We start from the raw sequence: 14,770 nt of genomic DNA, 5'->3' as shown, positions 1-14,770 counted from the left end.
GCCTTTTTGAAGACCTACTTATTCCCTGTGAACTCACTTCTTTGCTCACAGCAAGGGAATGCAGAGTAACTCTCCAGCCCACCCCTATACCTTATCTTGGTCCTCTCACAGTCCTCACGCCTGTACTTAAGGTGCATCCCAAGGTGGAGCCTGTAAAATTCTTCTTGGGAAATTCCCAGGCCCTTCCCTAGGACCTAGAAGAGTAAAGTTTTTAGATATATCACACATAAAGAAAAGAAACAGAAAGTGAGGTAGAGAATGAAAGAATGTGAATGAGAATATGTAGTAATAAATAAAAGTTTCCTTGATTTTCTATGTAAACACTATAGTTTTGCCTGATTTTAAATTTTATATAAACGGAATCATATGCCATGTTTTCTTTTGTCTTGTTTCCTTCACTTGGTATTCTATATCTATGAGATTTATTAAAGATATTGAGTATAGTAGTTATTCATTCATTCGTGTTACTCATCATCATTTTCTTCTACAAATATGCAAAAACATAGTATACTTTATGAATTTATGCAACCTCCTTACACAAAGGCCATGTTAATCATCTATGTATTGTTCCAATTTTAGTTCATGTGCTGTGGAGTGAGCATAAGCCAAGGTTTTTTCATCTGTAAAGTGAAGATAACAAATTTCATCAGTTTATTGTGAGAATTAAGACAGATATAGGTTTAGCATGCATAGTGCCTGGTTGATGTTCTATTTCATCATACAGAGCTTTCTTCATAGTCTTTCATTCACAGAGCATGTGGCTTTGGAGCCAGAGATACTTGGCATTGATTTCTAGTTCCATTGTTTCCCTTGCCTTTTTGAAGCCTCACTGTGCTTACCTGTAAGATAAAGATTAATAATGTCCCCCAAACAAGTTTTGTTATTGGGGTGCTATTAAAAATGCACAATACCTCACACATGGTAGGCATTTGGTGTAGTTTGTTTTTTATTTTATTTCATTTTTCAAGATATTCTAGGTTATGGTGTTTAGAAATCACCCCTATGGTGGGAGAGTATCAACCTCCCAGCTAAGCACAGAGAATCAGCTGTGTGTGCACATTCACAGAGAGAGAGAGGGAGAGAGAGAGAGAAGGTGGTGGTGGTGGCGGTGAAACAGGTGATTCAGGGAGAAATAGTGAGGCTGTTTTCCTTTGCAGCCCGACAGTAGGAGACCTTGCCTAGGAATGGGGAGGGAGGACACTTTTGAAGTTGGGCCTGCACAAACAAACAAACAAACAATCATCTAATCCAATATGTAGTTTTTCCCAGGGTGGGGGGATTCTGATGAGTGATCTGAGTAAGGAAATTGTTATTGCTATATTTGTCTCACTGTGACAACCGGATATGAACTGCATAACACCAAACTTGGAGAGTTACCCTAGGAACCTATGCCGGCCAATCAAAAACTGTTTTGCCAGATGTTATTAATAATTGCACAAAAGCTCTCCTTTCCTCCTCAGGAAATTGACTCAACCCTGTCAGTACTTTCTGTTTGCCTTGATGACTGAGAAGGAGGGTAAGGCCTGGACTACTTTTATATACCTCCCAACTGATTTTTATCCTAGTGAGGTGGGTTTTCTGTTCTGCCCCTTTCATGTTCTAGAAGGCAGGGCTTGAAACTTCTCCACTGAACTGGGTGATTCTTAATAAACATCAAAACCCAAAGATAATTCTGGCTTTTTCTCAACACTTTTCCACCCCCATTACCCTGCCCCATCTTGCTGTACCCAACTCTGCTCTATATTCCGGAGATGAATAATAAAACAGCTATTGAGAAGCTGTGATATTGCTGAGTATAAGGGGTCAACCAATGGCCAAAGGGAGGCTTGACTCCTCCATTACCTCACTTTTGATAAGTCATATCCTTTCTTTGGGCCTCAGTTTTACTACCTGTTAAACAGGAATAATAATCCCTTCCCTGCTTTTATAGGATTGCTAAGGATAATTGCAGAAACGTTCTGCAAAATGAAGCCTTTAGTATATGTAAGGCATAATAAAAACAACCAATATTTATTAAGTGATTCATTAAGTGCTTACTATAAACTATTGTTCTAAGCTTTTTATATACAATATCATATTTAACCTTTACAACATGTGACAAACATGACTGTCATCTTAAATTTATGAAAGATTTAGCTGAGGCTCAGAGAGGTGAAGTTACTTGCCCAAAGTCATATGGCTAATAAGTGGGAGAGCTGAGTTTAAATCCAGAAAGTTGGAACATAGGGTCCATGCTCTTAACCAGTTTGCTATACTGTCTCTTACTGTTATTACTACTTTACTCCTGCCTTCCCATCTGCTAAAGTCCAACTCAAGTCCCGTCCCTCCCAGGAAACCTTATCTAACCACTCTAGCTATTATCTAAGTACCCCCTCCTCTGAGTTCTTACTGATGCTGTATGACTAATTTGATACCTAGGCCTATTGCCTTATCACTCCTAATGTATTGTTATGTAGATTTTTAACATATATTAAACTCTTCTGCTCAGATATAAGCTCACTGGGAGTATACATTGTATCTCATACTCTGGTATCCCCCATAGTATGGAGGACAAGGTAGAATCACAAACTCTCAGAAATGGAAGGGACCTGAAAGATCGTCTAACCAGAGCTTCTCTTTAAATAGTGGTCTGACTACAGCAAAATAAAAAAGTAACAAGAACAGGATGATCATCTTCCTTTCTTCCTAATTATGTCCATTTTTATTAATATAGTTCATGAGTTATCCATTCATTCATTCATTTGACCAGCAATGTTGTGGTATTAGGTGCTATCATAAGCAGTGAATCAAAGCATGGTGAAAACAGAAGAATCAAAACAAAGTCCCTGCTCTCAAGGAGTTTACAACTTAGTACATGAAGGTGGACATGTGTCTCAATATGTGAGACAAAGTATTTAAGAAAATATTTAGGTATTTAAGTAAATATTTGTAGGTAGAGTGGGAGAACACAAGAAAGAGAAGTCACTTTTAATTGGAGCAAGGGGTAAAGCAGTCATGGAAATTATCCTGGAGGAGGTGAACCTGGAGGTAAACCTTGGCCATTGAGTACATGCTTATTAGAAGGCCAAGGTGAGGGAGCATTTCCAGTAGAGAAAGTGTAAGCTATTTGACATGGAAGTATGAAATCATTGAGGGCCTTATATACCACTGAAGAATTTGTATTAATACTTTCTTCTATAAACCTGTAATCATTAGGAAGTCAGCAGAGGATTATTCTAGCCACAGTTTAGAGAATGCACTAAAGGGGAACAAGGCTACAAGAAATAGGGAGACCAATTAAAAGACCATGTATTAATAGATGAAAGGAGAACCAATTAGAAGACTATGTAGATAAAGGTCTTAATTAACTAAGGCATCAGCAGGGTAAATGGGGAGAAGGGAATAGGACAGATGTTAACAAGTGAGAAAAAGTGGAGCTTAGTTGTTATTTGGACATGTGGAAGGTGAGAAGAAGGGAAGAATCTAAGATTATGCACATGCAAATTTATGTTACACCTTGGGTGACTGGATAAATGGTGGTGTCATTCACCAAGATTAAGAACACAGGATAAAAAAGAACATTTGAAGAAACAACTATGAAAGCAGGTTTGAACATAGTGAGTCTGAGTTTTCTCAGAGTAGGCAAGTAGATATGTCCAGTAGACAGTCAGTTATATGGAACTGAAGTTAGGATAAAGGGCTAGAATATGAATTTAGAATTACTATTTTTTAACATTTATTGAGTGCCCAATATTTCACAAGGATTATCTCATTTAATCCTCACAAAGACTTTATAATTTAGGAAGTATATTTTTCTCCTTTTTACTAATGAGGAAACTGTGGCTTAGAAGAGGTTAAGTAATTCACACAGCTAGTCAGTGGCAAAGCCAGGATTTAAACCCAGGTCAGTCTTGCTTTAGTGCCTGCATGCTTAATCACTGCTGTAAATGAAGTATTGGTAGTGGATAGGATTGTCCAAGGTACACGTGTAGACTGAGAAGATAAGAGAGCCAATAGGTGAAACCTCTAGGCACAAAACCTTTTAAATGTATGAAGAGGGGATTGGGAAGGAACTACTGGAGAAGTAAGTAAGAAGAGAAGCAGGCATAAGAGGTGTGGCCAATGCCAAGAGAATAGACCACAGAGTCAAAGGTCATGGAGCAGGCCTCAAGTAAGCAAGGTTGCTGCAAAGAGACTCTGAATTCAGCAATAAAAAGGTTGTTGATGGGATAGATGGTTTGGAACATGGGCAAAGATACAGAATATCTGATGTAGGGAGTGGGAAAGGGGGCAGATCAGTGATACATTAAAAAGACTTCAACTGTAGTACTGAAGGCCCAGCTGAGAATGGAGTGCATGGATTTGCAGATGCCCTAATGTGCCTTGTTGCATGGTAGCTGTAGCTTCTCTCAACAGCTTTATTGTGGGAAGGGAGTACATCAAAAGAGCTCTCAAACTTTCCCCACCCCAACGTTCCCTTGGGTATTCTGATATGACCGCTGGTTAAGTATCATTTATCAGGGTGTGTGTGAGTAAAATACAAGGGACTGTGACATTAAAGTTATGGTTAAAATTATGCATTGTGGGGTCTAGGCTGCATAGGGAAAGAAATAGAACCATGAGGGGCTAATGGACTAGGGATAAAGACCAGTGTAATCAGATTGAAGGTATCAAGGAGAAGAAAAACAGACTGAATAAAAAAGGAAAAATGTAGAAGAGTATAAAATTGTGGTCCAAGTAAGATAATTCTATTTAAGATTCTATAAGTGGATCAATTCCAGGTGACAACAGGTCCAAAGGGTACCCTTGTGTCAAGATGATATTCATTTGTTTTAGTAGTCATATCATACTGCTTATTCATAGTGAGCTTTCTGACAACTAAAACTCCTAAGTGAAAGTTCTCACACACATACTAGGATATGCCATGCTTTCTTCACCCTGAACTTGGATAGCTGTATTTTGGATTCACATGAAGAACTTTTCATTTATATAATCATTATTATATTTGTCTTAATTAGATCCACCTGTGGGGATTTTTTTGGATCTTACCTTTTTCTTTCTTTTTTTTTTTTATTTTTCAAATCATCTTTAGCACTGTAGAGATAAACTTTTTTAGTTATTACTAATACAATACTATTAATACAATTTTTATATGTTAATAGATTTGAACCACTATTGCATTCTGAAATGAATTTTACTTGATCATTTTCAACCATCCTTGCATTGCTGGATAGAATCTTTTTTTTTTTTTTCAATTTAATTTTACAGAATCAAAGAGTCTAACAGTATATCTTGTTAGATACAGTATGTCCTCATAATGTATACATTATTTCTTGTACAATGATATGAAATAATATGGGAAATATTCATGATAAATTATTAAGTGAACAGTGCAAGTTAAAAACAATAGTTTCATATTTTTTTCCCCACCCCCCCTTTCCCGAGTCAGCACCTTCAAGTGTTACCACTCCCCAAACGGTGCGCAATGCACTCATTGTGTAGGCATACCCCAATCCCCTCCCCCACCCCCCACCTCAGTCTGATGTCCAATTGGTGTCGTTTCCAGATTTGTATTTAGGTGATGATCAGGGAAACCAATTTTCTGGTGAGTACATGTGATGCTTGTTTTTCCATTCTTGGGGTACTTCACTTAATATAATGGGTTCCAACTCTCTCCAGGAGAACCATAGAGATGTCGTATCTTCATCATTCCTTATAGCTGAGTAATATTCCATGGTATACATATACCACAGTTTACTAATCCAATCATGTATTGATGGGCATTTGGGTTGTTTCCACATCTTTGCTATTGTGAATTGTGCTGCTATAAACATTTGGGTACACGTGCCTTTGTTACAGAATGATCTTTTTTCCTTTGGGTATATGCCCAGTAATGGGATTGCTGGGTCAAATGGCAGGTCTACTTGAATCTGTTTAAGATACCTCCATAATGCTTTCCACAGGGGTTGCACTAGTTTGCAGTCCCACCAGCAGTGTATTAGTGGATCTTACCTTTTTCATCAAGCTTATTTGCTCTCCCTTCCAGGTTTATAACATGCCTATCATGGACACACATTCTAGATCTGCCTTCAAGTAGGAATTAAATAAATTTAACAAGTTAATTAAATATTAACTTGTTAATAAGGAATTAAATATTTAACAAGTTAAATATTTAAAATTAAATTAAATTAATTTTAATTTATTTAATAAATTTATTTAATTAAAAATATATCCCAAGAATGGAAAAACAAGCATCACATGTACTCACCAGAAAATTGGTTTCCCTGATCATCACCTAAATACAAATCTGGGAATGACACCAATTGGATATCAGACTGAGGTGGGGGGTGAGGGAGGGGATGGGGATATGCCTACACAATGAGTGCATTGCGCACCGTTTGGGGAGTGGTAACACTTGAAGGTGCTGACTCGGGAAGGGGGGGTGGGGAAGGGAGGGATATATACCTACATGATGGGTGCAATGCGCACGACCTGGGGAATAGACACGCCTGGAGCTCTGACTTGGGGGGAAAGGCGGTACAGGAGCAACGTATGTAACCTGCAATTCTGTATCCCCCATAACAAGATGAAATTAAAAAAAAAATATATATATATATATAGCTCTCAGTACCCTGCATGCGCAAAGCCCTACACTAGATGTTATTGAAGGGTACAAAAGAAAGAAATATTCAGTCCACTAATTAACAAACCTTGTGGAAAGTTACACTCTAGGGGAAATGCAAAGGGATGAAGCATTGACATTTATTGAGTGCCTACTATGGGATAGGCAGTAAACTAGGCAGGTAGCCTATGATAGTCATTTGATTGTCACAATAACTACATGTGATATATTATGCTTATTTTGAAGATGTGGAAATTAAGGCTTACAGAGGGTTAAACAACTTAAAGTTACAAAGAAACCTAAGGCAGCACAGGGACTTGAAACTAGTTCTTTCTGGCTCTAAAGTCCATCCTCTTTCCATTATAGCATGGGAGAGAAAATAAAGTCCTTGCACTTGGGCAGCTCACAGTCTATTTAAAAGACAACAGTTCCCTAATTGTTTCATTTAAAAATATTAAAAAGTAAATTGTCTCTGCCTCAAGGAAAGTGGCACTCATCTTTGCCAGACTAGGTGAGTCTAGTGTAGTAATTAAGAACACTGACTATGGAGTCAGACAGCACTGGATGATTCATACATCCTTCCACATAGCCATCATATATACATTAAGTGCTTACTATGCACTAGGGATAAATACATAGATACAGGTATGAATAAATACATGAAATTCCTACCTTTTTGGTGCTTTCAGTCTGGCTGGAGAGAAAGGCAATAAATATGTCAACAAATTAAGATACTTTTAAGGAATAATAGGTATTATGAAGAAAAAGCAGGGTCAGTAGGAGTGTTAGGCGTGTGTGTATATAAATGCTATTTTCCATAAGGTGGTCAGAGAAATTTTCAAAGCGACATTTGAATAGAGATTTGATTGATGTTAAGGAATCAGCCATGAGAATAAATCTGGGAGAATAGAGTTCCCGGCAAAGGGAATAGCAAGTGGAAAAACCATGAGGTAGGAACACATTTGACCTGTCTGAGGAACAGCAAGAAAGCCATCGTGGCTAGGGCAGGTTGAAGGCGCTGAAGAGTTGTGCTATATAAGATTTGTGATGTAGGCAGGAGCTATTTTTTCCTTCTCTGTAAACTGTAGGTAAAAATAGTATTTATATGGCTACAGTAAGGAATAAATGAGATAATGCATGTTAAGACCTTGATCCAAGTCTGGCACATAGCAAGTGCTCAAAAACTGATACATGCCATCATTGTTATTATTATCAGGCTGGTCATGCCTAATTTTGCCACACAAGTGGCAGAGTTTGAATTAGAGGTATGAGTCAGAGCAAGGAACTCTCAGTGCAGCAGGCAGAGACAAGAGCATTAGCAGAAATTAGGCAGCCAGAAATAGGAAGCAAGATCTGCATCCTTTACTGGCACAGATAGACTAGCATGGCATCAGAGTGACTGATAATTAGTATGAGAGAGAATTACTCGAGCATTGACAATAGAGCTGAATACAACTAAATCAAAATGGCTCACAAGAGGAAGGGCGCTGGCCAGAGAGTCAAGAGGCTTTGTCTTCTCATCTATAGAACAGAAATAATAACTACCTTATAAAGTTGATAAGAATAATTAAAGTACCTAACACAGAGATGGCACGTAAGGAGTACAGAAAACACTTTTGTTCTCTTTCTGCTTCCCCCAATTCTCAGGATGGAAAACAAAGCCAGTTCTCTATTGTTAAGAACTAGGGTGCATGAAGAGCCTTTGGGATAGAGAACTATGTTGTCTATGACATATTTACTCCACAGATGTCTCAATTGCTAGATGACATTCATGATAATTGCCTCAGGCATCCTCTGTTTTCATCCTCATCTGTTTGTTAAATTCTTGACTCTCTGTTCTGATTCGAGCTCACTGGCTCTAACCTCCACCAGGCAGAATTCTTCTATACTTTCTCTTCCTGCATTTGGGCCCCTGACTTGCATTTGGTTTTGCCTGCATCCCTGGTTCCTGGTGCCACCTTATTTTTTAGGGAGAAAATGAAGATTTCCTGGGCCTTAAGAATCTACTCTCAATTTTACTTCCATAATGGGGCAGGGAAGAGAGGGAGTGGAATGTGGGCACCTATCCATACAGGGTTCTCACCATCAGCACAGGACCACCTCATCATTACCTGAATGTTCACTGTCCCTGGATCCATCTAACAAGGAGGATAACTCAGTGCTAAGCCTCCTCACTCTACCACACTTCCACACACATATATATATTTTTTAATTCTTTTCTACTTATGATAGAGAAGGGAAGGGGAAGGTACTTCTTTGGCACTTCTTCCCTCAAGCCAGAATTGGTCTGCACTATGGGGCAGCCTAAATGTGGAGAAATTAGTAGATCCAGCTATCACCAAAGTTAATAGAGTAGAGCTAGAAGAAATGATGCAAGAGATAAGTCATTTTAACTACTTTCTGGAGTTAAGTGAGGCATAAATAATAAGTAATTAGAAAGTATTTTGAATTAAAGCATTCAGTTTGTGTCTAACTTCTCACCAAACCTCCTCTTTGTCCTCCAGGTCAGAGTTAATTTGACCTTGACTTAAAACTCCTGGAAAAAGAAATTAACTAGCTGAGTCACTGGTGCTGGGGAGTGTACTATGACAGGAACCAGAAAAATCAGGAAGAATGTATCAGCCAAATCATTCTGGTAAGACTGTGGTTTGTGGTTTGACAACTCTGAAAACAGTAACCAGTGGACCCTGACTGAGCTCTGTCAAACAAATTTCCAGTTCATTATACAATGCTGAGAAAACAGTAGAGCATTTTTCTGAGTAAGGAAAAGATTTTTTGCAAACCCATTTTTAGATTATCCTATATCCCACATAGGCTATGTGTTTATGTATGGGGTTGGTGAGTGTGTGTGACTGTGGCTTGCTAAGATAGTTGAAAGTATTTATAAGGAATACTCACTTTGATATGAAACTCATATCAATATGATGGCAAAGGGTTTGCTATATGTCATCTTGTAAAAAGACACAGGATTGGAAATTTAGGAAATGATGCAATGCATTGGGTCCTTAGAAGAGAGCGAAAAAGAAAGTGCTAATGACTGATTTTAAATTCCAGTAAGAAGTGAGCACTGAGTGAAGCTCAGGGTACATTGAAAATTGAACAAAAGGGGTTTTTTTTGTATTTCTAAAAATTTTTTTATTGATACATAATTGTACATATTCATGGAGTATATGTTATATTTTGATACAAGCATACAACATATAATGATCAAATCAGTGTAATTGGGACATTATTCACCTGAAACATTTATCATTGCTTTCTGTTGGGAACATTTGAAAACTTCTAGCTATTTTGAAACATGACAAATTATTATTAACTATAGTTGCCCTATTGCACTATTGAACATTAAAACTTTTCCCTTCTATTTAACAGAATTACCCCTTCACCAATACCTCTTCATTACCCCTTCTCACCACCCTTACCTATCTCTAGTAGCCACCATTCTATTCACTACCTCTTTGGTAAACTCACAACTAATGGTCACAGACTTGGTGAGCATTGTAGAGGGAAAGGGCATGCCTCTAAACTTCGCTTGGGTGAGGCAAAGACATAAAATGTAACCAGAAGATATTTTCACTTCAGTGTTTATTGCAGCATTACTCACAATGGCTAAAATGTGGAATCAGCTTAAGTGTTTATCAAGGGACGAATGGATAAAAAAGATGTGGTGTACGTACACAATGAAATATTATTTAGCCAAGAAAAAGAAGTGAATTTTGTCATTTGCAGAAACATGGATGGATCTGGAGGACATTAATTTAAGTGAAATAAACCAGGCACAGAAAGACAAATATTGCATATTCACACTCATATATGGGACCTAACCAACAGGTTTTAAGAGTTATATAAAACCTAAGTTGTCTAATAGTTTTCAAAAAGCAACTATTCCTAGTATAACCCTCCTAGATGACATTTTAGACAATATAAAATGCTGTCATCTTGCCATTTAATTGTTTCTGACAGAAAATATCTAGGGCTCTTAGAAAAGAATAGTCACTTTCTCAGGTCAAGAAGAGACTGTGTTTTAGGTATCTTAATTAGTTACAAGGCAATAGTGTGGGTATCCATTTCCTGGAAGGCAATTGCTGGAAGATAATAAAAAATCTTAGAAACATTCATGTACTTTGATCTAGTAATCTTCATTCTGAGACTCCATCCTCAGAAACCATAAAAAAGATAAAGAGGGTGGGAAGAAAATTTTTGAAGTGAGATGAAGGATAAATTTATGGCATTGATTGTGGTGATGGTTTCACAGGTATATACTTATCTCCAAACTCATCAAGTTGTATACATTAAAAATGTACAGTGTTTTGTGTGCCAATCATATCTTAATAAAATGGTTCAAAAAGCTTTAAATATACCATTATGCATAAAAGTGTTCATTACAGTGGGGAGGCTTTTAAAAGTAACACATTACAAATAATCTCAATGTTCGATAATAAGAAAAGGTTCAATAAATCATGATGTGATGAGATATAATGCAGCCAGTAAAATGATGTTTACATGGAGTTTAAAAAACAAAATTAGACTATGTTTCTGATGTAAAGTTATATAAAAATTACACAATTGTACATATAGTATGAACACAACTATGTAAACATATTGTGTATTATGTATTTATGTATGGAAAATAGATTAGAACGAAACCGACCTAACATTAGCAATGATTATCATAGCTTAATAGGACTATGAATAATTTTTATTTCCTTCATTTTTTGGTATTTCTCAAGTTTTCTACAGTGAGTGTATAGTGATTTTTAAAAATTTTTCAATTTCAAAATATTCAGGGGGTACAAGTGTTTTTATTATGTGGATACCTTATATAAAGCTTAAGTCAGAGCTTTTAGTGTGCCCATCACCAACATAGTGTTCATTGTACCCAATCGGTAAATTTTTACCCCTCATCTGCTCCCACCCTACCCCCTTCCTATTTTCCAATGTTCTTTATATCTCTCTGTGCCTGTGTGTGCTCATTGTTTATGTCCCAATTATTAGAGAGTACATGTGGTATTTGTTTTTCTGTTCTTGAGATACTTTGCTGAGGATAATATTCTCCAGTGCCCTCCAAGTTGCTGCAAAAGACATTATTTTGTTCCTTTTTATAGCTGAGTAGCACACCATAGTACGTGTGTGTATCTCATATTTTCTTTATCCATTCATGAGTTGATGGGCACTTAGGTTGATTCGACATCTTTTAACCATTTTGTCTTCGACAAAGCAGACAACAACATACACTGGGGAAAGGAAGCCCTATTTAATAAATGGTGCTGGGAAAATGGGGCAGCCACATTTCACATTCAGCCATGCAGAAGAATGAAACAGAATCCCTATCTCTTAAATATACAAAAATTAATTCAAAATGGTTAAAAGACTTAAATGTAAGACACGAAACCATAAAAATTCTAGAAGAAAACACAGGAAAAACTCATCTAGACATCATACTAGGTGAATAATTTATTACTAAGACCTCAAAACAAAATACTGCAACAGCAAAAATAAATAAATAAATGAGACTTGATTAAATTAAAAAGCTTCTGCATAGCAAAGGAAATAATCAACATAGTGGACAGACAACTTACCAAATGGGAGGAAATACTCCATGACTTTGTGTAGAGATGGGAGTTTCTGTTGGAGTTGATTTCTAATTTTATCCCACTGTGGTCTGAGAAGATGCATGGTATAATTTTTATTTCTTAAGTTTGTTGAAACATGCTTTGTGGCCTACAATATGGTCAATCTTAGAGAATGTCCCACGAACTGATGAGAAAACATATGTATATTCAATGGTTTGGAGTAGAATATTCCCTCAATGTCAGTCATGCCCATTTGATCTAGAGATCTGTTTAAGTCCATTGCTTCTTTGTTTATCTTCTGTTTAGAGGATCTGCCCTGTCCTGTAATAGGGGTGTTGAGGTCCCTGGCTATTACAGTGTTGCTGTTTATCATTTTGTTTAGTTCTACTAGGATTTGCTTATGAATCTGAGTGTACCTGAGTTTGGTGCATAAATGTTTAGAATGTTATGTCTTCTTGTTGAATTGTACCCTTCACCATTATATAGTGACCCTCTTTGTCTTTCATTACTTTTGTTGATTTGAAGACTAAGTTATCTGAAATTGGAAGCGCCATGCCAGCTTTCTTTTGACTTCTGTTTGCTTGAAATATTGTTTTCCATCCCTTCACCTTGGGTCTGAATGCATCATGGTGGGTTAGATGTGTTTCCTGAAGACAGCAGATACTTGGCTTGTGTATGTTTATCCATTCAGCCAGACTATTTCTCTTTAGTAGCAGTTCAAGCCATTCACATTTATTGAGAGAATTGATAAGCAGGAAGATTTCTGTTCATCCTGTTGATTTGAACTTTGTTGCTTTGTTTTCTCTCTTGAGCCATTGTGGTATCTGGCCTTTGACCTTTAGCTTTTGGATGATTTTACATTGGTGAGTGTTTATTGTGCTGATCCGTGTGTAACACTGTTCTGAGTACTTAGTGGAGGGTAGATCTTATCTTAATGAATTCCCTCAGTCTTTGCTTGTCTGAGAAGGTCTTTATTTCTCCTTCATACATGAAACTTAGTTTTGCAGGGTACAGGATTTTAAGCTGGGCTTTATTCTGTTTGAGAAGAATGAGAATGGTGCCCCAGTCTCTTCTGGCTTGTAAGGTCTCAGTTGAGAAGTCTGCTGTTATTCTGATGGGTTTTCCTTTGTTAGTTAACTGTTTCTTTCACATTACAGATGGTAGGATGGCCTCTTTTGTGGTTATTTTGGTCAGTCTGATGACTGTGAGTCATGGTGTCTTCATGTTTGCTATGAATCTCCCAGGAGTCTTTTGAGCTTCTTGCACCTGGATATCTAGATTTTTAGCAAGTCCAGGGAAATTTTCCTTTATTACATTCTCAAATAGCTTATCCAACCATTTTGTGTTTTCTTCTTCACCCTCAGGGATGCCTGATTCTCACATTAGCCCTCTTCACATAATCCCACATTTCTTTTAGGCTTTGCTCAATTCTCTTATTTCTCTGTCCTATCTCTGTGACTTACTTATTTAATTGAAAAGTATTATCTTCAATCCCTGAGAATCTTTCTTCTGTTTGATTTACCCTGTTCTTGAGGCTTTCCACTGTGTTTTGTAATTCCTTGAATAAATTCTTTATTTCCATAAGTTCTGTTTGATTTTTCTTTACTATTTTAATTTCTTTAGTGAATTTTTCTTCCAAGTCCTGGATTATTTTTGTGATTTCTTTGTGTTGGTTATCCATTTTTTCTTGCATATCATTGAGTTTTCTTACAATCCATGTTTGAAATTCTTCTGTCATTTCAGTGTTCTGAATTTGGTTAATGTCCATTGCTAGAGAGCTGGTGTTTCCCTTTAGGGGTATACTTTCCATTTGATTCTTCATACTTCCACAGTTACTTCTCTGATTCCTTCCCATCTTGACCAGCTATTGCTTCTTACCTTTAGATTTTTGTTTGGATAATGACACACCCTGTTTAATCACTGAACCAGTAGGTGGTGCTTGTGGGTGAAAATCCATCACACCCTGTATGATCAGTCAGTAAATGCAGTAAAAGGGCATGCAAATTGACCTCCCTGTCATTAGGTATCACTTGCCAGGAGGAGCAAGTGCAATGTTTTTTGGGTTCTGTAATCAGCTGTCATTTCTCTGGAGAGGCACTCTAGTGCCTTAGGTGGTGGGTGGGGCCCTGAGACTTCCAGGTATGTCCTTATTTTCCACCTCAGCAGGGGCGGGTGGGGGAGTGAGGCTGGGCAGGGCTAGGTTGGGTGAACCTGCCCTCAAGCTCCACAAATGCTATTAGCAGGGGTCAAATATCTGTTCTCTGCTTCTAGGCAAAGCTTCCAGGGAGGGGCTGAAATGGACCCAGGAACCAAAAAGTCTGCGTGTGGGGGTAGGGCTGTCTGAGACCCACAGTCTGGCAGTCTGGACCAGGCTCACTTCTTTCCACTCTCCTCTATTCCATGGTTTCTCCTGGGCCTGTGCAGCAGGCAGGACTTTAAGCCAGTGGATCTCCCCTGGCTGTGCTGGGGGCTGGAAAGTTCCCTGCCCAGGATTGCAGCCTGAGGTGGGAGCGCAGCCCTCCTGTGGGAGAAGGGTTACCCCTCAAACATTCTGATCTGCCCCTGAGGGCACAAACATCTCAGCAGACTCATTCAC

The 14,770-nt window shown here is 37.8% G+C and overlaps 1 non-coding gene across 1 annotated transcript; it reads right to left on the bottom strand.

The window, feature by feature from the left end:
- Nucleotides 1-496: 496 nt before the first annotated feature.
- LOC138379294 (U6 spliceosomal RNA) lies at nucleotides 497-602 on the bottom strand. The gene has a single exon (XR_011232069.1). It is a non-coding gene; the product is annotated as a U6 spliceosomal RNA (small nuclear RNA).
- Nucleotides 603-14,770: the final 14,168 nt, after the last annotated feature.

This window comes from Eulemur rufifrons, chromosome 30, assembly GCF_041146395.1.
Source record: "Eulemur rufifrons isolate Redbay chromosome 30, OSU_ERuf_1, whole genome shotgun sequence".
Lineage (NCBI taxonomy): Eukaryota > Metazoa > Chordata > Mammalia > Primates > Lemuridae > Eulemur > Eulemur rufifrons.
This window is presented reverse-complemented; position numbering and strand designations above follow the sequence as displayed.